Source organism: Bos taurus, chromosome 26 (assembly GCF_002263795.3).
Source record: "Bos taurus isolate L1 Dominette 01449 registration number 42190680 breed Hereford chromosome 26, ARS-UCD2.0, whole genome shotgun sequence".
Lineage (NCBI taxonomy): Eukaryota > Metazoa > Chordata > Mammalia > Artiodactyla > Bovidae > Bos > Bos taurus.
Genome location: NC_037353.1, coordinates 5,698,463 through 5,721,892, shown reverse-complemented (window position 1 = coordinate 5,721,892; position 23,430 = coordinate 5,698,463). Strand labels below are relative to the sequence as shown.

The window sequence follows — 23,430 nt, the reverse complement described above, 5'->3', positions numbered from 1 at the left end:
CTTTTATGAGATTATATGTAATGAATACAAATGTCTTCAGGAGAACTATTTACATTCAAAATGCTGCTAATATTATAAGTACTAGTATAGTCTAAACAGCAGAACTTTATTGGTATCTCTGTACAAGCACAGTGGTTTTATTAAAATGCTGCTGTATTGTAACATTTTGTATCTTGTCTGATTTTCTCTTTAATAACAATCTGGAATTCTGTCAAAGTTAACTTGATATAAAGAATAAATAAACATATAGAATGGCATGACATGAAAAATAATTTCATTAGTCTGTATTAAAAGAAATTTTAAAGAATGTGCATGGGTTGATATGAAATTTTAATAATGCAATAAAAATTTCAAGCAACAGTATATGAACCATATGATGCATTTTAGATTTATTATGGCATGACTAATTATGATAAAAACCCTAGAGTTAATGAAATTTCTCTATGTCTTGCTATGACAAATATTTATTGCAATAGTCACTAAAGCATTAACTTAAAATTATTTTTTAATTTACTTAAGAAAACATTTTGTTATGAAGAGCATGTGCTTATTGTTTATTTTTTAGATTTGTTTTTGTTTCAGTATCATCTAAAGCACAGCACACTCTTACAGAAATATTTTGGTTAATCATTTTAAAGCATATAACATAGGATAGACATATTAAATGCATAATGGTTTCCCCAGGAAATAATATTGACTATGTAAACAAAGGCAGCAGTACAGCTGATAAAAATACTTCAGTAAATCCAGCAGTGACTGTCGACATTATAGTATAAATAGTTTATAATCTGTTGTTAGGATACTGCAGGAAAAATAATGATACAGCCATGCTGACTCAATGTGCTGAAAGCATAGATTTCCATCCAGCAGAGCCAGAGACTAGAGTCTGAGAGTAAGAAAGAATGAATTAAATAAAATAAGGAATGTTACTCTTAGAAATGAGACAGTCCTGATCTACCATCAAAACTGACACTGACATCCTCCCTGGTAATATCAGGAGACATCAGGAAGGGTCAGCTTCCTTGATTACAGTCTAAATAAGATGATTTCAAAAGCAAAATGGAAGATAGTAATAATTTACTGTAGAAACAGAGAAACTACACTCAATTGCAGTACAGTAATTATATTTTATTAGAAGTGAGCCTTACAGGCTTAAAGATAGTATATTTGAAGTTTAAACACTTTAAGATACTATTCCACAACATTACCACTGCATTTTGCCTTTGTGTACTGACTCATCTTTACCTGTTGGATACTTGTGTGTGTGTGTGTGTGTGTGTGTGTGCACTATGTTAAATGCATGTTAGGTTATAGAAGTTGCCGTTTACCAGATAAATATTCTGCGTCATGATTTTACACCCTATGCCATACTATCTGAGCAGGATATGAATAGTAAAAAATAAACTGAGGCATATTAAAAAGATTCAGTAAAGACTGATTTGAATAAGGGAAGGCCACATGGCAAGTGGTTAGGAATGCTCCACTGATAGCTGGGGAGACACTTGTATAGAAAAAAGGCAGGAGGAAAGTAAGGAAAATATCAATTGTCTTTAGCTTAAGCCAAAGTGGCTCTTTGCGATTGGTGATCTTTAGGTTTCAATTTCATAACCTTAAAGTAATTACAAACCTAGATTTCCGATTGCTGGCCTAGGCTACCACAGCAGCTAACAAGCATTAGAATTCCAGGCTTTGTCTGTGGGTTCAATGTGCAGAGACAAGAATCTGTGACCTGAAACAGTTTGTTTTACAAAAACTGGTTTCCACAGTGGGACAGACATAATTAGGCAGATGAGCAAATCTATTCAAAAATTATCCCCAATTGTAACCTGGAACATCAATATCAAACTAAATTTTAAAAACTTTGTGTGTATGTGTGTACACGCACACATGTACAGTGTTTTAATGGGATAGATTTTTGTTGTTGTTGTTTTAACCCAGTTTATTTATCTGTAGGGAAATCTACCCAAGGAGAATACATTTGAACTCTGTCCATGAGAAAGTTCACCAAGTTGGGGAAAAAAACAATGTTTTCAATGAATGCCTCTAGGGCATGTCACCATTTCGTATCCCACTTGTTGAGGGAATAAAGATTACCACTAAACTTTACCATCCATCTGTCACTACCCCTTGGAACAGACTGATTAAAGTTTGGGCAGTGTGAAATTGCTACACATCTATCTGTCTGTGAATTTATGTGTGAAGAATTGAAACAAATAAGAGAGCTTATTATGGACTATGATCTGGTTGACATGATTTCTAGAGCTGCTTCAGCCATAGTTATAGTCATGAAAAAAATTAGTTTATATAGCAAGATACAAAAGTTGAAGGAAATAGGAACAAAATGTATAATTGTTTATAAGATAGTTCACAGAGTCTACTATAATATGAAATTTTGATAGGGTTAAATCTTTGAAAAGCTATTGTATTACCTGAATAAACTAAGGTATTTCATTGTTGTTCAGTTGCTCAGTCATGTCCGACTTTGCTACTCCATGGACTGAAGCACGCAAGATTTCCCTGTCCTTCCCTATCTCCCAGAGTTTGCTCAAACTCCTGCCCATTGAATTGATGATGGTATGCAACCATCTCATCCTCTATTATCCCCTTCTACTCCTGCCCTCAATCTTTCCCAGCATCAGGCTGTTTTCCAACTAAGATATATTTAGTGCTACTTAGTGCACATGAGAGGAAAGTTATCACACAGCATCAGAAAAGATATATTAGGTTTCTCGTGTTATAATCAATGTGCTAATAATATAAAATAGATATAGAGAGTGTTAAAAGCAAGCAAACAAGGCACTCTTAAAACACACACAGTTTGTGAAGTCTGAACCCAGTCTGAGGGTGAGCATCTTGTATTTCCTCCCAGGTGGAGGAGTAGGATTTCATTCAGACCTCTGACACACCATGGGAGAAATAGAAAGTTATGGTCTAACCCCTGTATTTTAGACAAACCTGTCACTCTGGAAAAACTGCCACGCAGAAAACTCTAGGTATACGTTAACCACCTATCTTCATTTTCCTGTTTCATTCCTCAAAGCCCTGTTCTTCTGTCTTCTCCTACCTTTTCTAATATCCATAGTAAGTTTCTGATCATATTCTTTGTTTCTTTTTCTCCCTCTAGACAAGTAAATCTTTCAGTGGAGCTCTCCCTGTTACTGGGTAAGGATTCTGCAAAACCACAAGTGGAACTTCAGGGTAGCTCACAGCCATAATATTTCCCCTGGAAAGATATGGATGTCTTAATGGAATAACACATGAGTGTAATTTACACCACGAAGTACAGTTTTCTTTAGGAAAATTTAAATATTCTTGTCTTTCTAAAACTAATATTTTATAAACTGTTATATACTTGAAAAAAAATGGTCAAGGTAAATGAAAAATAGATACATTTAGATGCAAATATAATATTGTTTTAAAATATCTTTTTAAAAATTTTTATTGAAGTACAGTTGACTTATAATGTTGTGTTACTTTCTGCTGTAAAGCAAAGTGACTCAGTTCTACACACACACACACACACACATATATATATATATTCCTTTTTATATTCTTTTCCACTATGATTTATCAGAAGATATTGAGTATAGTTCCCTGTGCTATACAGTAGGATCTTGCTGTTTATCCATTCTATCTATACTAGCTTGCATCTGCTAATCCCAAACTCCCAATCTTTCCCTCCCCGACCTGCTACTCCATGGCAAACACAAGTCTCTTCTCTGACCTTGAGTCTGTTTCTGTTTTGCAGATACGTTCCTTTGTTCAAATACAATATTGTTTTTATATGACTGACATGACTAAAATTATAAAAGGAAAACTATATTAAGATAAAGTATTTGTAGGAATTAGAGAAAATATCATTATCCTTTATTTTTATCTCAAATTAAATAATCAAAATACTAACAAATTGCATAGGCATGTGATATAAAATGGGCTTCCCAGGTGGCACAGTGGTGAAGAATCTCCTGCCAATGCAGGAGATGCATGAGGCTTGAGTTTGATCCATAGGTCAGGAAGCTTCCCTGAAGTAGGAAATGGCAACCCACTCCATTATTCTTGCCTGGAGAATCCCATGGATAAGGAGCCTGGTGGGCTATAGTCCATGGGAGTCACAAAGAGTTGGACATGACTGAGTGACTTGGCATCAGAGGGTTTTGAATTGAAACACTCCTATTATGCCCAGGAGACTTATTAACTAGAGTTTTAAGTTGATTTTCTTACAGAGAAAGGTGGTCGGGGATAGCCCCCCGTTAATGTCAGAAGAGTTGGTGAAAGTCGCGAAATAGTAAAACAGACAGATTTTGGCTTTGGGGTAGATGCTCGGGCAGGTTCAGGGGGGCCCCTTGAGTTCTGATTCACCTTTGCATGTCAGATCCTCTCCTCATGACCTTTGTCATGGGTGGGAACTTCTGTGCTGGCTCCCAGCAGGCATGCATGACATAAAATAACTTTTTCACAAGAACAGACACAACTATTATCAAATACAGTAAAATATATTTAACAACCAGAGGTAAGATAAAGCAAAACAAGATAAAAGAAAAATAAAGTTCTGATTAAACAAATTAAAATGTATAATAATAATAATACTATCTGCTTCCCAGTTTTCACTGAAAATTTTATACTTGTATGTAACTGTTGGGATGTAAATAGTGATAACTATTCTGGGGAGTAGTCTGGAAATATGCTTTAAGAGCTGGGAAACTATTCTCTTTGATTATTTGGTTAAAGATGTGAACACATTATAAGGGGGAAATCTTATAAAAATGTTTATTGCACTATTATTTAAAATTAGAAAAATGCCTTGATATCTAATAATAAAGAATAGACATTAACATGATGGGATTTCTTGCAGCCTTTCAACTGCTAAATTTGTTAGCAACATAACAAGCCAGCCTTCTCAATTATCTCCTCCTTTCTCCAGTAACTAACGAAATCTTTGAAAGTCTGGGAGGCATGAATTTTAACAACAAACAAGACAGCAGAGAATTTTCAAAATGGTTTTCCATTTTATTCACACTTCTACTCCTTAAATTTTCTCTAATATTCAAAAGGCCTACTTTATTTCACCCTCATGATCTTCCTTCCCTCTGGCAATTTATCACTGTTCTGCTCTAGTCCACGGACTTTTTTTTTTTGGAAGATAAATGCTTTACAATGTCAAGTTAGCTTCTGCTGCACAGCAGAGTGAATCAGCTATATGTATACATATGCTGCTGCTGCTGCTAAGTCCCTTCAGTCGTGTCCGACTCTGCGACCCCAGAGACGGCAGCCCACCAGGCTACCCCGTCCCTGGGATTCTCCAGGTAAGAACACTGGAGTGGGCCGCCATTTCCTTCTCCAATGCAGGAAAGTGAAAAGTGAAAGTGAAGTCGCTCAGTCGTGCCTGACTCCTAGCGACCCCATGGACTGCAGCCTACCAGGTTCCTCCATCCATGGGATTTTCCAGGCAAGAATACTGGAGTGGGGTGCCATTGCCTTCTCCATGTATACATATATCCCCTCTTTTTTGAATTTCTTCCTATTTAGAGTATCACAGAGCTTTAGTGAAGGTTGCTTAGTCATGTCTGACTCTTTGCGGTCCCATGGACTATACAGTCCATGGAATTTTCCAGGCCAGAATAGCCTTTCCCTTCTTCAGGGATCTTCCCATTCAGGGATTGAACCCAGGTGTCCAGCATTGCAGACGGATTCTTCACCAGCTGAGCCACAAGGGAAGCCCTAACAGAGCATTAAGTAGATGCGTTAGAGTGGAGGTTCTCATTAGTTATCTATTTTATACATATAGTGTATCGATGTCGATCTCAGCCTATCCCACCCCGCCTTCCCCTCTTGGCATCATACATTTGTTCTCTGTTTGTGTCTCTATTTCTTCTTTGCAAATAAGTTCATCTATACCATTTTTTTAGATTCCCCATATGTATATTAATATAAAATATTGGTTTTTCTCTTTCTGATTACACTTCTTTAATACATCTAATCTCCTATAAATTATTCATTCAGAACCACAGAAGCCTATCTATGCAGACACAGAAAGGAGTGGGAGTTCTCAGAATTTATCTTTGAGTATTTTCATTTTCATCACAAAATTGTAAATAAACTTAATCTAAACCTGAAAACCAGGGTAAGAAATTAGAAGTATGTTATGGTCTTATTTTACAAAGAAATAGGTTAAAAGTACTATTTTACTTCTAATATTAAAACTAAACACATTCTTATATGTAAAGGGAAGTAGAGATTACATGTAACTTTTCATAGATTGCCAGGATGTTTTGGTTTTAAAACATTAACAATAATAAATTGAATATTTTGTGTATTTTACAGTAAAAACATCTAAAAATCTAAGCTTATGGAAATAATTTGCTACTAATGATTTCAAAAAATTAGTAGTTTGTGAAAAATATAAATTCAAGTTTTCTCTTAATAACATAGAAATAAATTTAAAATATATAAAACAAAAGAACTATATTAAAACCGGAAGGAAAAAAAAAGGAGACTTATTGGTTTAGGTAGAGGAAAACTTCCTAAACAAGAAAAGGACTATTATCATTGATTAATATATTAGGCCAGTAAGATAACAAATATAAGTGAAGTCATTCAGTCATGTCCGACTCTTTGTGACCCCATGGACTGTAGCCTACCAAGCTCCTCAGTTTGTGGAATTTTCCAGGCAAGAGTACTGGAGTGGGTTGCCATTTCCTTCTCCAGGGGATCTTCCCAACCCAGGGATTGAACCCGGGTCTCCTGCATTGCAGGCAGACGCTTTTTTTTTTTATCATCTGAGCACCAGGTAAGCCCCCTAATTATTAAAGCTAATAGCCTGAAAATTTTCTTTGGACCAATATTACTGGTTATGCTTTAATATGCTGCTGCTGCTAAGTAGCGTCAGTTGTGTCCGACTCTGTGCGGCCCCATAGACAGCAGCCCACTAGGCTCCTCTGTCCCTGGGATTCTCCAGGCAAGAATACTGGAGTGGGTTGCCATTTCCTTCTCCAATGCATGAAAGTGAAAAGTGAAAATGAAGTCGCTCAGTCGAGTCCGGCTCTTAGCGACCCCATGGACTGTAGCCTACCTACATATGTGAAAATTCTCATAGATTAATAGGAAACATCCTAACATCCCATGTATATAAAGAGAGTTTTCAGAAAGAAATACAAATTAATTACAGAGAATTGTTCATTCTCATGATATAAAAAAAAATGGTTAAATGTACTTTTCCAGTTGTCTGTTATAGTTCATGAATATAATACATAGATGACTATAATTCAGTAATGAATAATGGATTTTTTATATATTCTTGAGATATTAAAAGTGAGACATGATGCAACAGCTTTAATGACTTGCAGTTTAAATAGTATTCCTAAATAGAAAATTTTGGAGAAGGCAATGACACCCCACTCCAGTACTCTTGCCTGGAAAATCCCATGGATGGAGGAGCCTGGTAGGCTGCAGTCCATGGGGTCGCTAGGAGTCGGACACGACTGAGCGACTTCACTTTCACTTTTCACTTTCATGCATTGGAGAAGGAAATGGCAACCTACTCCAGTGTTCTTACTTGGAGAATCCCAGGGACAGGGGAGCCTGGTGGGCTGCCGTCTCTGGGGTCGCACAGAATTGGACATGACTGAAGCGACTTAGCAGCAGCAGCGAACAGAAAATTTTACAGGAAGGTAGTATTTGAATATACAGTGTTAACTGTTAAGAGAAATATGGATCAAAAACAAAAATATTGTCCTTTAGACACTTTTTTCCTAAAATAAGTTCTCATAGACTCACTTCTAGTTTAAACTTTAAGATTTGACTATTTTCTTCTCATGTAAACACAATGAATGATATACTTTAATTCAACTCTATCCAAAGTAAATCACTAATTATATCATATGTAATAATCCTTAACAATCTTTATAAATCCCCTCAACTTGCTGTGTGTAACTTTAGGTTTCTCAGGTTATTAAAAATAATCTGCTAGTGAATTTATCTCTTTCTTACCCCATACTATTTTAATTAACACACTACTTGTTTATAAGCATATTCACCCTCTAAGCTGATCTCCTCCTGCTGTTCTCTCACATGCCTGTACCTAATTCCTGAAAAAAGGAGCCATTTGATAAGTATTCACAGGGTGAACTCTATTCTGCCTGTCAAAAAAAAGGAGCTTACAAATTTATAAAGAACAGCATAGTCTAGGAAAGGGTCAAGGACTAATATGCCTACACAGGATTCTTAACTTATCTCTGTTTTGGTCTGATCATACTACTCTGTTTACACAGAGATAATATCATGTTATTGAAAGTTTTCCCAAACAGTCTAACCAATTTCCCAATCAAAACAAACTACTGAATCAAAAAAGTTTAATTTCTATTAGGACAAGAAGGTAAAGGAGAATGAGGGCTCACACAGAGGTGATTTAGATACTTATCAGGAAAGAATCAGAATTATATTAAATTTAATAATGTCTGATTTGTAAAAAATATTAGTAGAAAAATGTGAATATCATAATTTTTTAAACACAGGAGATAAGTGGGTAGGGTTGATTTTGAAGGCAAATAATTCAAATGTTTCTATATAAATACTAATAAGGGGCTCAGGGAGCAAAGTTGCGAGAACAATACCAAAAAGTAGTAAACAGTGTTTATATTCAATGAAAAAATTAATTAATAACAGATAAAAATATAACTACTATCAGATCAGATCAGATCAGATCAGTCGCTCAGTCGTGTCCGACTCTTTGTGACCCCATGAATCGCAGCATGCCAGACCTCCCTGTCCATCACCAACTCCCGGAGTTCACTCAGACTCACGTCCATCCAGTCAGTGATGCCATCCAGCCATCTCATCCTCTGTCATCCCCTTCTCCTCCTGCCCCCAATCCTTCCCAACATCAGAGTCTTTTCCAATGAGTCAACTCTTCGCATGAGGTGGCCAAAGTACTGGAGTTTCAGCTTTAGCGTCATTCCTTCCAAAGAACACCCAGGGCTGATCTCCTTTAGAATGGACTGGTTGGATCTTCTTGCAGTCCAAGGGACTCCCAAGAGTCTTCTCCAACACCACAGTTCAAAAGCATCAATTTTTTGGTGCTCAGCCTTCTTCACAGTCCAACTCTCACATCCATACATGACCACAGGAAAAACCATAGCCTTGACTAGATGAACCTTTGTTGGCAAAGTAATGTCTCTGCTTTTGAATATGCTATCTAGGTTGGTCATAACTTTCCTTCCAAGGAGCAAGCGTCTTTTAATTTCATGGCTGCAGTCACCATCTGTAGTGATTTTGGAGCCCAGAAAAATAAAGTCTGACACTGTTTCCATTGTTTCCCCATCTATTTCCCATGAAGTCATGGACCGGATGCCATGATCTTTGTTTTCTGAATGTTGAGCTTTAAGCCAACTTTTTCACTCTCCACTTTCACTTTCATCAAGAGGCTCCAGAGTTCCTCTTCACTTTCTGCCATAAGGGTGGTGTCATCTGCATATCTGAGGTTATTGATATTTCTCCAGGCAATCTTGATTCCAGCTTGTGTTTCTTCCAGTCCAGCGTTTCTCATGATGTATTCTGCATAGAAGTTAAATAAACAGGGTGACAATATACAGCCTTGACGAACTCCTTTTCCTATTTGGAACCAGTCTGTTGTTCCATGTCCAGTTCTAACTGTTGCTTCCTGACCAGCATACAAATTTCTCAAGAGGCAGGTCAGGTGGTCTGGGATTCCCATCTCTTTCAGAATTTTCCAGAGTTTATTGTGATCCACACAGTCAAAGGCTTTGGCATAGTCAATAAAGCAGAAATAGATGTTTTTCTGGAACTCTCTTGCTTTTTCTATGATCCAGTGGATCTTGGCAATTTGAACTCTGGTTCCTCTGCCTTTTCTAAAACCAGCTTGAACATCTGGAATTTCACGGTTCACGTATTGCTGAAGCCTGGCTTGGAGAATTTTGAGCATTATTTTACTAGCATGTGAGATGAGTGCAATTGTGCGGTAGTTTGAGCATTCTTTGGCATTGCCTTTCTTTGGGATTGGAATGAAAACACCTTTTCCAGTCCTGTGGCCACTGCTGAGTTTTCCAAATTTGCTGGCATATTGAGTGCAGCACTTGCACAGCATCATCTTTCAGGATTTGGAATAGCTCAACTGGAATTCCATCACCTCCACTAGCTTTGTTCATGTGATGCTTTCTAAGGCCCACTTGACTTCACATTCCAGGATGTCTGGCTCTAGGTCAGTGATCACACCATTGTGATCATCTGGGTCGTGAAGATCTTTTTTGTATAGTTCTTTTGTGTATTCTTGCCATCTCTTCTTAATATCTTCTGCTTCTGTTAGGTCCATACCATTTCTGTCCTTTATCGAGCTCATCTTTGCATGAAATGTTCCTTTGGTATCTCTGATTTTCTTGAAGAGATCCCTAGTCTTTCCCATTCTGTTGTTTTCCTCTATTTCTTTGCATTGATCACTGAAGAAGGCTTTCTTATCTCTTCTTGCTATTTTTTGGAACTCTGCATTCAGATGTTTATATCTTTCCTTTTCTCCTTTGGTTTTTGCTTCTCTTCTTTTCACAGCTATTTGTAAGGCCTCCCCAGACAGCCATTTTCCTTTTTTGTATTTCTTTTCTATGGGGATGGTCTTGATCCCTGTCTCCTGTACAATGTCACGAACCTCATTCCATAGTTCATCAGGCACTCTATCTATCAGATCTAGGCCCTTAAATCTATTTCTTACTTCCACTGTATAATCATAAGGGATTTGATTTAGGTCATACCTGAATGGTCTAGTGGTTTTCCCCACTTTCTTCAATTTAAGTCTGAATTTGGCAAGAAGGAGTTCATGGTCTGAGCCACAGTCAGCTCCTGGTCTTGGTTTTGCTGACTGTATAGAGCTTCTCCATCTTCGGCTGCAAAGAATATAATCAATCTGATTTCGGTGTTGACCATCTGGTGATGTCCATGTATAGAGTCTTCTCTTGTGTTGTTGGAAGAGGGTGTTTGTTATGACCAGTGCATTTTCTTGGCAAAACTCTATTAGTCTTTGCCCTGCTTCATTCCGTATTCCGAGACCAAATTTGCCTGTTACTCCAGGTGTTTCTTTATTTCGATCCAGCAATCCTAATCCTGGGTATTTATCTGAAAAAAAAAAAAAAAATTCAAAAGGATACATGTACCCTGATGTTCATCAGAGTCTTCTTTCACTTTCATCAAGAGGCTCTTTAGTTCTTCTTCACTTTCTGCCATAAGGGTGATGACATCTGCATATTTGAGGTTATTGATATTTCTCCCACCAATCTTGATTCCAGCTTGTGCTTCATCCAGCCCAGCATCTTTCATGATGTACTCTACATATAAGTTAAAAAAGCACAGTGACAAAAAAGCAGCATTATTTTATGCAAAGAGGGCTGAGTAAAGGACAGAAATGGGAGGGAACTAACAGAAGCAGAATATATTAAGAAGAGGTGGCAAGAATACACAAAAGAACTGTACAAAAAAGATCTTCACGACCCAGATAATCACGATGGTGTGATCACTCAACTAGAGCCAGACATCCTGGAATGTGAAGTTAAGTGGGCCTTAGCAAGCATCACTATGAGCAAAGCTAGTGGAGGTGATGGGATTCCAGTTGAGCTTTTTCAAATCCTGAAAGATGATGCTGTGAAAGTGCTGCACTGAATATGCCAGTAGATTTGGAAAACTCAGCAGTGGCCACAGGACTGGAAAAGGTGTTTTCATTCCGGTCCCAAAGAAAATGCCAAAGAACGATCAAAGTACTACACAGTTTCACTCATCTCACACACTAGTAAAGTAATTCTTAAAATTCTCCAAGCCAGGCTTCAGCAATATGTGAACCGTGAACTTGCAGATGTTCCAGCTGGTTTTAGAAAAGGCAGAGGATCATTCCAGTGCACCAGGCCCAAGCTTCCTGTATCCTGCATCGAACCTGGACTGGAGATTCGTATGGCAAAACTAATACAATATTGTAAAGTAATTAGCCTCTAATTAAAATAAATAAATTTAATTTAAAAAATTATAAAGAAGAAAAGGCAGAGGAACCAGAGATCAAATTGCCAACATCCCCTGGTTCATTGAAAAAACAAAAGAGTTCCAGAAATGCATCTACTTCTGCTTTATTGACTATGAAAACGCCTTTGACTGTGGGGATCACAATAAACAGTGGAAAATTTTGAAAGAGATGGGAATACTGGACTACCTGACCTGCCTCTTGAGAAATTTGTACGCAGGTCAGGGAGCAACAGAACTGTACATGGAAGAATATACTGGTTCCAAATAGGTAAAGGAGTACGTCAAGGCTGTATATTGTCACCCTACTTATTTTACTTATATGCAGAGCACATCATGAGAAACGCTGGGATGGATGAAGCACAAGCTGGACTCAAGATCATTGGAAGAAACATCAATAACCTCAGATATGCAGATGACACCACCCTTATGGCAGAAAGTGAAGAAGAACTAAAGAGCCTCTTGATGAAAGTGGAAGAGGAGAGTAAAAAATTTGGCTTAAAGCTCAACATTCAGAAAACTAAGATTATAGCATCTGGTCCCATCACTTCATGGCAAATAGATGGAGAAACAGTGGAAGCAGTGGGTGACTTTATTTTTCTGGGCTCCAAAATTACTGCAGATGGTGACTGCAGATATGAAATTAAAAGACGCTTACTCCTTAGAAGGAACGGTATGACCCACCTAGATAGCATATTCGAAAGCAGAGACATTACTTTGCCAACAAAGGTCTGACTAGTTAAGGCTATGGTTTTTCCTGTGGTCGTGTATGGATGTGAGAGTTGGACAATACAGAAAGCTGAGCGCCGAAGAATTGATGCTTTTGAACTGTGATGTTGGAGAAGACTCTTGAGAGTCCCTTGGACTGCAAGGAGATCCAACCAGGCCTCCTAAAGGAGATCAGTCCTGGGTGTCCATTGGAAGGACTGATGCTGAAGCTGAAACTCCAATACTTTGGCCACCTCCTGAGAAGTGTTTACTCATTGGAAAAGACCCTGATACTGGGATGGATTGGGGGCAGGAGGAGAAGGGGAATACAGAGGATGAGATGGTTGGATGGCATCACTGACTCAATGGACACGGGTTTGGGTGGACTCTGGGAGTTGGTGATGGACAGGGAGGTGTGGCATGCTGTGGTTCATGGGGTCGTAAAGAGTCGGACATGACTGAGCGATTGAAATGAACTGAACTGAAGATATGAAAGCAACCTAAATGCCTACTGACAGATGTTTGGGTAAAGAATAAGTGGTACTTACTTATCTGCAATACCTCAGAGATATTACAGATCAGTTCCAGGTCAACACTATAAAGCAAATATAGCAATAAAGCAATAAAACAATATTTTTTTTGTTTGCCCACTGCATATATAAGTTATATTTACAGCATACTGTAGTCTATTATGTGTGCAATAGCATTATGTGTTAAAAATGTATAAAACTTTAAGAAATGCTTTATTGCTAAATAATATTGACTATCATATGAGCCTTCAGTTCAGTTCAGTTCAGTTCAGTTCAGTTGCTCAGGCTTGTCTGACTCTTTGCGACCCTATGAACCACAGCACGCCAGGCCTTCCTGTTCATCACCAACTCCTGGAGTTTACGCAAACTCATGTCCATAGAGTGAGCGATACCATCCAACCATCTCATTCCCTGTTGTCCCCTTCTCCTCCCACTCTCAATCTTTCCCAGCATCAGGGTCTTTTCCAATGAGTCAGCTCTTTGCATCAGGTAGACAAAGTATTGGAGTTTCAACTTCAACATAAGTCCTTCCAATGAACATCCAGGACTGATCTCCAATCCAGGCTGGATTGGTTGGACTTCTGTGCAGTCCAAGGGACTCTCAAGAGTCTTCTCCAATACTGCAGTTCAAAAGCATCAATTCTTCGGCGCTCAGCTTTTTTATAATCCAACTCTCACATCCATACATGACTACTGAAAAAATCAAGGCTTTGACTAGATGTACCTTTGTTGGCAAGGTAATGTTCTGCTTTTGAATATGCTTTCTAGGTTAGTCATAACTTTCTTCCAAGGAATAAGCGTCTTTTAATTTCCTGGCTGCAATCACCATCTGCAGTGATTTTGGAGCCTTAAAAAGTAAAGTCTGTCCCTGTTTCCACTGTTTCTCCATGTATTGGTCATGAAGTGGTGGGACCAGATGCCATGATCTCAGTTTCTGAATGTTGAATTTTAAGCCAACTTTTCTACTCTCCTCTTTCACTTTTATGAAGAGGCTTTTTTTTTTTTTACTTAAATTTATTTATTTTAATTGGAGGCTAATTACTTTACAATATTGTATTGGTTTTGCCATACATCTACATGAATCCACCACAGGTACACATGTTCCCCATCCTGAACCCCCCTCCCACCTCCCTCCCAGTACCATCCCTCTGGGTCATCCTAGTGCACTAGCCCCAAGCATCCTGTATCGTGCATCAAACCTGGACTGGTGATTCGTTTCTTATGTGATATTATACATGTTTCAATGCCTTTCTCCCAAATCATCCCACCCTCTCCCTCTCCCACAGAGTCCAAAGGACTGTTCTATACATCTGTGTCTCTTTACTTCAGTCTGTATAATACAAGAGGCTCTTTAGTTCTTCTTTGCTTTGTGCCATAAGGATGGTATCATCTGCATATTTGAGGTTATTGATATTTCTCCCAGCAATCTTGATTCCAGCTTTTGCTTCATTCAGCCCAGCATTTCTCATGATGTACTTTGCATATAAGTTAAATAAGCAGAGTGACTTCAGCAAGTTGTAATCTTTTTGCTGGCGGAATGTCTTGCCTCTATGTTGATAGCTACTGACTGACCACAGTCATGGTTGCTGAAGGCTGGGATGGCTCTAGAAATGTATTAAAATAAGAAAGCAATAAAGTTTGCTATATTGATTCACTCCTTCTTTCAGGAATGATTTCTCTGTAGCAGACAGTGCTGTTTGATAGCATTTTACCCCCAGTAGAATGTCTTTGAAAAGTAGAGTCAATCCTCTTAAACCCTGCCACTGCTTCATCAACTAATTTTATGTAATATTTTAAATCCTTTGTTGTTGTTTCAACAGTATTCACAGCATCTTTACCAGAATAAGATTCCATCTCAAGAGACCAGTTTCTTTGTTCATCCATAACAAGCAGCTCCTCATCCCTTAAAGTTTTAGGATGAGATTTCAGCAAATCGGTCACATATTCATGCTTCACTTCTACTTCTGATTCTTTTGTTAATTTCCACCACATCTGCAGTTACTTCCTCTATTAGAGTCATCCATGAGTGTCAGATCAGGTTCTTCTAAACCCCTCTTAACATTAGTAGTTTGACTTCTTCCATAAATCATGGGTGTTCTTCATGGCATGTGGAATGGGAAATTCTTTCCACAAGGTTTTCAGTTTACTTTGTTCAGACCCATCAGAGAAATCACTATCGATGGCAACAATAGTTTTACAGTGCCCTTCTTAAATAATAGACTGAAAAATGGAAACTACTTGATCTGTGGGCTACACAATGGATGCTGTTTTATCAGGCACGAAAACAATAGTAATCTTGTTGTACACTTCCATCAGAACTTGGGTGAACAGGTGTATTGTCAGCAAACAGTAATATTTTGAAAGGGGTTTCTTTTCCTGAGCAGTGATTCTAAACGGGCTTGAAATTTTCAGTAAGTCATATTGTCAACAGATGGGTTGTCACCAAGGCTTAGTTGTTCCATTGACACATGATAGGCAGAGTAAATTAGCATAATTATTAAGGGCCCTAGGATTTTCCAAATGACAAATGAGCATTGATTTCAGCTAAATGTCACCAGCTGTATTAGTCTATAATTAGAGAATTAGTCTGTCCTTTGAAACTTTGAAGCCAGGCATTGACTTCTTTCTAGCTATGAAAGTCTTGGGTGGCTGGGCGCCTGGGCCCCCGCCCCCTGACGTCGGGTCGCTGCTGTTTCTTGGGCTCTGTGCAGGTTGCTACTTAGCCAGGTCTTGTGCCTGTAGCTGCTTTCGCCATCTGCTCCATGGCTTTCGTGACCAGGCAGTTCGTGCGCTCCATGTCCTCCTCCTCCAGCGCCTCGGCCTCGGCGAAAAAAATCCTCGTCAAGCACGTGACTGTCATCGGCGGTGGGCTGATGGGCGCCGGCATTGCCCAGGTTGCTGCAGCAACTGGCCACACAGTAGTGTTGGTGGACCAAACAGAGGACATCCTGGAAAAATCTAGAAAGGGAATTGAGGAAAGTCTTCGGAAAGTGGCCAAGAAGAAGTTTGCAGAAAACCCCAAGGGCACTGATGAGTTTGTGGCGAAGACCCTGAGCAGCATATCGACCAGCACGGATGCAGCATCTGTGGTCCACAGCACAGACTTGGTGGTGGCCATCGTAGAGAATCTGCAGATGAAGAACGAGCTGTTCAAGAGGCTGGACAAGTTTGCCGCCGAACACACAATCTTTGCCAGCAACACTTCCTCTTTGCAGATCACAAGCCTAGCCAATTCCACCACCAGACAGGACCGATTCGCCGGGCTCCATTTCTTCAACCCAGTGCCTTTGATGAAGCTTGTGGAGGTCATTAAAACACCAATGACCAGCCAGAAGACATTTGAATCTCTGCTAGACTTCAGCAGAGCCCTGGGGAAGCATCCTGTTGCTTGCAAGGACACGCCTGGGTTTATCGTGAACCGTCTTCTGGTGCCGTACCTCATGGAAGCGGTCAGGCTGTGTGAGCGAGGTGAAGCATCGAAGGAGGACATCGACACGGCGATGAAGCTGGGCGCCGGCTACCCCATGGGTCCGTTTGAGCTTCTCGATTATGTTGGGCTGGATACTACGAAGTTCATCCTAGATGGTTGGCATGAAATGGACTCAAAGAACCCCCTGTTTCAGCCCTGCCCATCCCTGAATAAGCTGGTAGCAGAGAAAAAGTTTGGCAAGAAATCTGGAGAAGGATTTTACAAATACAAGTGAGCAGCTTCCCTGGCTCAAGGACGAAGCCCTGTAAGCACATACCAGCAGCTCCCCAAGTGCCCACGGGAATGGTCTTTGGTCAGATGTTCCCTCCCACAGCATGATCTGTTCGATGTACGTTTTGATTGTAATCTATCTGAATTAATCATTTACAAGAGTTAGAGTAATGGCAGATTCCTCCACTGAGAAGCTAATTCCCTTTCCCTTTTTCAGTCTGTTCATTTCTATGTATCTTCTAAAAAGCTTTACACCCTTGGTGCCTTGGAGCAGACATTTCTTTTGAACCTGTTGTTTTCATGAAGAGTTGCCAGAACCTGAATTCGTTTACTTATAGCGAGAGCATCCTGTGTCCATTGTTAGCGCACAGGAAAGTCTCCAGCCACTGACACTGTGTTGTGTCTGTGGAGGCTGCGAGGCAGCACCTGCCTCTTGCCTTTACCGGGTTATCTCCTGCCTGCAGCCTCAAGCCTTAGCCTCCTTTGGGCATGATGTCAGGTATCATGTCTTGATTCAACTTATCATTGAGATGTTGCTGCTGGATTAGTGGGAAGATCTCCAAGTGCAGGAAGATGTTTTGTTCAAATCCGAAATCTGAATGATTATTGTCTCTCTCTCTTTTTTTTTTTCCCATAAGAAATCATTGCTGCAAATTGACTCTAATAAAATGCAGTTTTTTTAATCTGTGAAAATTTGAATTGAAATAAACATGTATAATTTAAAATCAAAAAAAAAGAAAGAAAAAAAGTCTTTGGTGGAATCTTCTTCCAAAATAAAGCTGTTTCATCTGAATTGAAAATCTGTTGCTTATTGAGGCCACCTTCATTAATTTTCTTTGCTAGATCTTCTGGATAACTTTCTGCAGCTTCTATATCCACCCTTGCTGCTTCATTTTACACATTTATGTTATGGAGATAGCTTCTTTCCTTGCACTTCATAAACCAACCTCTTCTAGCTTTACCTCTTCTGTGGCTTCCTTACCTTGCTCAGTCTTCATGGAATTGAATAGAGTTAGGGCCTTGCTCTGGATTAGGTTTTGGCTTAAGGGAATATTGAGGCTGAATTGATCTATTATCAAGGTCACTAACCCTTTCTCCACATCAGCAATAATTCTCTTTTGCTTTCTTATTATTCATGTGCTCACTGGAGGAGCACTTTTTATTTCCTTCAAGAACTGTTTCTTTGCATTTATAACAGTAAGCTTAATTGTGTCTAGCTTTTGATTGAAATTGAGAGACAGAGACTCTTCCTTTCACTTGAACATTTAGAGATTGTTGCAAAGTTATTAATTGGCCTAATTACAGTACTGTGTCTCAGGGAATAGAGATGCCTGAGGAGAAAGACAGAGACAGGGGAATGGCTGGTCAGTAGAGCAGTCAGAAAACACAAATTTATCAATTAAGTTTGCCATTTGTATATGGTTGTGGTTTGTGGTGCCCCAAAACAATTACAATAGTAGCATCAAAGATATAGATCACAGATCACCATAACAATATAATAATGAAAAAAATTTGAAATGTTGCAAGAATTACCAAAATGTAACATAGAGACATCAAATGAGCAAGTGCTATTGGAAAAATGGTGTCTATAGGCTTCATTGATGCAGGATTGCCGTAAACTTTAAATTTGTAAAAAAAAAAAAATGCAATATCTAAGAAGCACAATAAAGTGAAACATAGTAACTGAGGCATGCCTGTAATAATTTTAATAAAGAAATAAGTTTCTACCTTCATCTATTGTGTCAGTAAGTAATGATATGGAGAAGGCAATGGCACCCCACTCCAGTACTCTTGCCTGGAAAATCCCATGGATGGAGGAGCCTGGTGGGCTGCAGTCCATGGGGTCGAGAAGAGTTGGACACGACTGAGCGACTTCACTTTCACTTTTCACTTTCATGCATTGGAGAAGGAAATGGCAACCCACTCCAGTGTTCTTGCCTGGAGAATCCTAGGGACGGGGGAGCCTGGTGGGCTGCCGTCTACCGGGTCACACAGAGTCGGACACGACTGAAGTGACTTAGCAACAACAAGTAATGATACAGTATATACAAAATTTTAATTATAATACTATACACAAATGTGTATAAGGAGCAAAGGAGGAAGGAGCAAAAAGGGAAGGAGTAGATAAAAACGGTAAGGAACAGGGAAAGCTTCAGAGAGAAAGTAATATCTGACAGTTTGTATATGGCAAGAAGATGATCACAAACTATTCAACTCATCTTGTCTGTCAACATGTTATGAAATTACCTCATTACAAAAATCAGCAGATCACCTACATTAATGTGGTGCAATGTGCTTGGTATAGTGAAGGATACACTAAAAACTTAACCAGGAGACCTTGTCTCCCAGTTACGCTTGATTAAACTGTAGAGCTTGAAAAAACTTTTGAATCAAAATGATGGTGTTATCCAAAAGAATACTGTCTGTTTGACTATCCCTGATTATTCAAAACCAAAAGAGCTCCTATCTATATGTAAATATATTATAGGATAAGAATCTGGGCTTACTTAGGTTAGCCTTCTGCCTTTAAATTTCTCAGATTATCTATTTTCCATAATTTTACCATGTAATTCAGACTTTTTATATTTTCTTCTGGAGTTGTAATGGCATTCATATGATATTAAAGACACATCAGATGCTTTCTCTCTAAAGCACATGTTTCTTGTTCAGCCCTTTTGCTGAAATTGTGAAGCTACCTCCAAGCAATCCAGAGTAATTGTGCATTTAATTTGTCATTTTCTGGAACATTGGTTTTCAAAACCAAGGCTTTTCCAATTAAATTCAGTGGCATTTTTATCCAAAGAATTTTTCTAAGGGATTGGTTTCCTGCCCTGGATCTGTGTTTTGAACCAGGCAGTTGAAATTTATTATAGATCCAGGACAATTACTTCACATGTAATTCAGGCCTCTCAGGTACTTTCTCCACATAGCGTTGTGATTCTGTGTTGTTGATCAGTTCACATCATGCCTTCTCTCATAGAGAATGGTAGTCTGAAAAGAATCTCAAAATGTCAGTGTAGTAGGAAGAAGGTATATAATTATATATATATGTATATATATATATATCAATCACAAATCAAAAGAAATGTTGACTATCTTTTTAAAAGGCCCACTTTTAGACCTTTTCTTATCAAAGTAAATATCTGTGCATTTTTAAAATTTTGATTATTGAGTGGACATAAGCTTGATGTTTAGGTTAAAAGCCTAAGTTCTGTTTTGGTAGAGTTTAATTCAATTTTGTATGTGTGTGCTTGGTTGCTCAGTTATGTCTGACTCTTTGCCACCCTTTGGACTATAGTCCAACAGCCTCCTCTGTCCATGGGATTTTTAGCTTTTGTTTAAATCATTTAATAATGAAGTTCAGATTTAAGACTGCATTTTTCTGGGTATATATAGGACAATTACAGTACCCATTAAAAAGTTATTTAATTTGATTATAAGATATATTTTAATAGATTATAATATATATTATATAATTATTTTATAGATTATAGATATATTTGTTGATATGAAGATCTTTCTAGTTGCACAGGGAGTTTTTTCTAATGTCCTCTTATAAATTTAAAATCCACTCATATTTCACTCGTTCTACACACACACAAACCTCACAATGTCTCAACATTTCACAAGGATGAAAAAATGTGTGTAAAAAAGATGACAGATATATAAGGAATCTAAGATATAAACTATGAATATTAAAAAAATAAATGTAAATTGTGAAGCAGAAGTCCCTTCATCTGTGTAATAATAGGACAAACATTGCATCATTTTTAGTTAAAGGGCATAGTTCATAGAATGGTCTCTTCTACTCTAAACTTCTCTATTATAATACCTTTCCAGCTCTGATATTAAATGAAACAATGAATTATGAAGGGTATGGTGTTATGCTCTAGTTCTCTTCCTCCTTTAAACACTTACACAATGGCATTTGAAATAAAATACTTTCCAAATATTTTATGTGATTCATATTATATTTGCTGTGTGTTTACAACAGCATTGGTTATATCAGGCAAAGGAGTAAGATCTTAAAGGAACTGGTTGTATTTTTAACAGATGAGAGGTAAATGATTAAAGGTTCCTAAAATATTCTGTAAAAAGAAAATTTGAAAATTAATTTATTATAGAATATTGACACATGGTATGAACAGATAATTCACAAAATAAAAGCTATGCACCATTCTGTATATGTACCACATCTTTCTTATCCATCTATTGATGGATGTCTAAGTTGCTTCCATGTCCTGGTTATTGTAAACAGTGGGGCAATGAACATTGGGTACAGGTGTCTTTTTGAGTTATGGTTTTCTCAGGGTATATTCCTAGTAGTGGGATTGCTGAGTAAGTCAGAAAGAGAAAAACAAACATTGTTTGTTTATATATATATATATATATATACATATATATGGAATCCAGAAAAATGGCTCTGATGAACCTATTTGCAGGCCAGGAATAGAGGTGTAGATGTAGAGAATGGAGGACTTGTGGACATAGAAGGGGAAGGAGAGGATACAGATGGATAGAGTAGCACTGACATATACACCCTACCATATGCAAAATAGCTGGCAGGAAGCTGTTGTATAGCACAGGGAACTCAGCTCACTGCCCTGTGAATAACCTAGATGAATGGGGAACAGGAGAGTGGAAAGGAGGCTCAAGAGGGAGGGGGATATATCCATATGGCTGATTCATGAGGTTGTACAATTGAAACTAATAGAGCATTGTAAAGCAATTATATTCTAATAAAAGAGATACATAAAAATGTGACAAAAATATGAAAGTTCATGAAATAAGGCATACATTATGTTGCTGGTGGAATAAAAATTAAATCTTCCAATGGCAATTTTTGGTAATATTCATTGAAATTCTTTATAATAGTCACATATCTTGACCTGGCAATTCTAGTCTTAGGAAATAACTTAAAATAACCAGAGAGGCACTTGGATATTTATTTATGAAACTAAACACTACCACATTATTTATAATGGAAAAAGATTTCAAAACAATATTTATACAGTTAAAATACTGTTGTGCACTTATCCAGGGGAATAGTATGCTAAAATGGAAACTAATGTTTTAAAATATATATCCATCTGTGTCTGAGTCTCCATCTAGCTAGCTATCTACCTATCTATATTTATAATGGAAGTGAAAGTCACTCAGTCGTGCCTGACTCTTTGCAAACCAAAGGACTATACAGTCCACGGAAATCTCCAGGCCATAATACTGGAATGGGTAGCTGTTCCCTTCTCCACGGGATATTCCCAACCCAGGGATTGAACCCAGGTCTCCTGCATTATAGGCAGATTTTATACCAGCTGAGCTACCGGAGACGATATTGAATGTTATTATGTTAAACAAAAGGAAAAATAACTGCATGTGGAGTAGGAACTCAATTGTATAAACATGGAAAAAAGGTAAAATTAATTGTGTCAGCCAAATTTTCCCAACTCCCCACATAGAAAGTAAATGCTAGAGAAGGGGCTGTAGATTTGATTTCCTTTTGATAATTCAGTTCAGTTAAGTACTCAGTCATGTCCGACTCTTTTCAGCCCCATGGAGTGCAGCACATCAGGCTTCCTGGTCCATCATTTCCATGAGTTTACTCAAACTCATGTCCATTGAGTCAGTGATGCCATCCAACCATCTCATCCTCTGTCATCCACTTCTCCTCCCACTCTCAATCTTTCCCAGCATCAGGGTCTTTTCCAGTGAGTCAGCTCTTCACATCAGGTGGCCAAATATTGGAGTTTCAGCTTCAACATCAGTCCTTCCAACGAATATTCAGGACTGATTTCCTTCAGGATGGACAGGTTCGACCTCCTTGCAGTCCAAGGGATTCTCAAGAGTCTTCTCCAACACACAGTTCAAAAGCATCAATTCTTCGGTGCTCATTTTCCTTTATAGTTCAACTCTCACATTCATACATGACTATTGGAAAACCATAGCTTTGACTAGATAGACATTTGTTGGCAAAGTAATGTCTCTGCTTTTTAATATGCCGTCTAGGCTGGTCATAATTTCCTTGCATTTAATTTCCGGGCTACAGTCACCACCTTCAGTGATTTTGGACCCCCCAAAAATAAAGTCTGCCATTGTTTCCACTGTTTCCCCATGTATTTTCTATGAAGTGATGGGACCAGATACCATGATCTTAGTTTTCTGAATGTTGAGGTTTAAGCCAAAATTTTCACTCTCTTCTTTCACTTTTATCAAGAGGCTCTTTAGTTCTTCTTCATTTCTGCCATAAGGATGATGTCATCTGCATTTCTGAGGTTATTGGTATTTCTCCCGGCAACCTTGATTCCAGCTTGTGCTTCATCCAGCCCAGCATTTCTCATGATGTACTCTGCATAGAAGTTAAATAAGCAGGGTGACAATATACAGGCTTGACATATTTCTTTTCCTATTTGGAACCACTGTTGTTCATGTCCAGTTCTAACTATTGCTAACTGACCTGCATACAGATTTCTCAAGAGACAAGTCAAGTGG

At 38.3% G+C, this 23,430-nt stretch overlaps 2 pseudogenes; one reads left to right on the top strand and one right to left on the bottom strand.

Annotated features, from left to right (window-relative positions):
* Positions 1-11,097: 11,097 nt before the first annotated feature.
* Positions 11,098-19,732, bottom strand: LOC112444530 (tigger transposable element-derived protein 1-like; annotated as a pseudogene).
* Positions 15,902-17,344, top strand: LOC613570 (hydroxyacyl-CoA dehydrogenase pseudogene; annotated as a pseudogene).
* Positions 19,733-23,430: the final 3,698 nt, after the last annotated feature.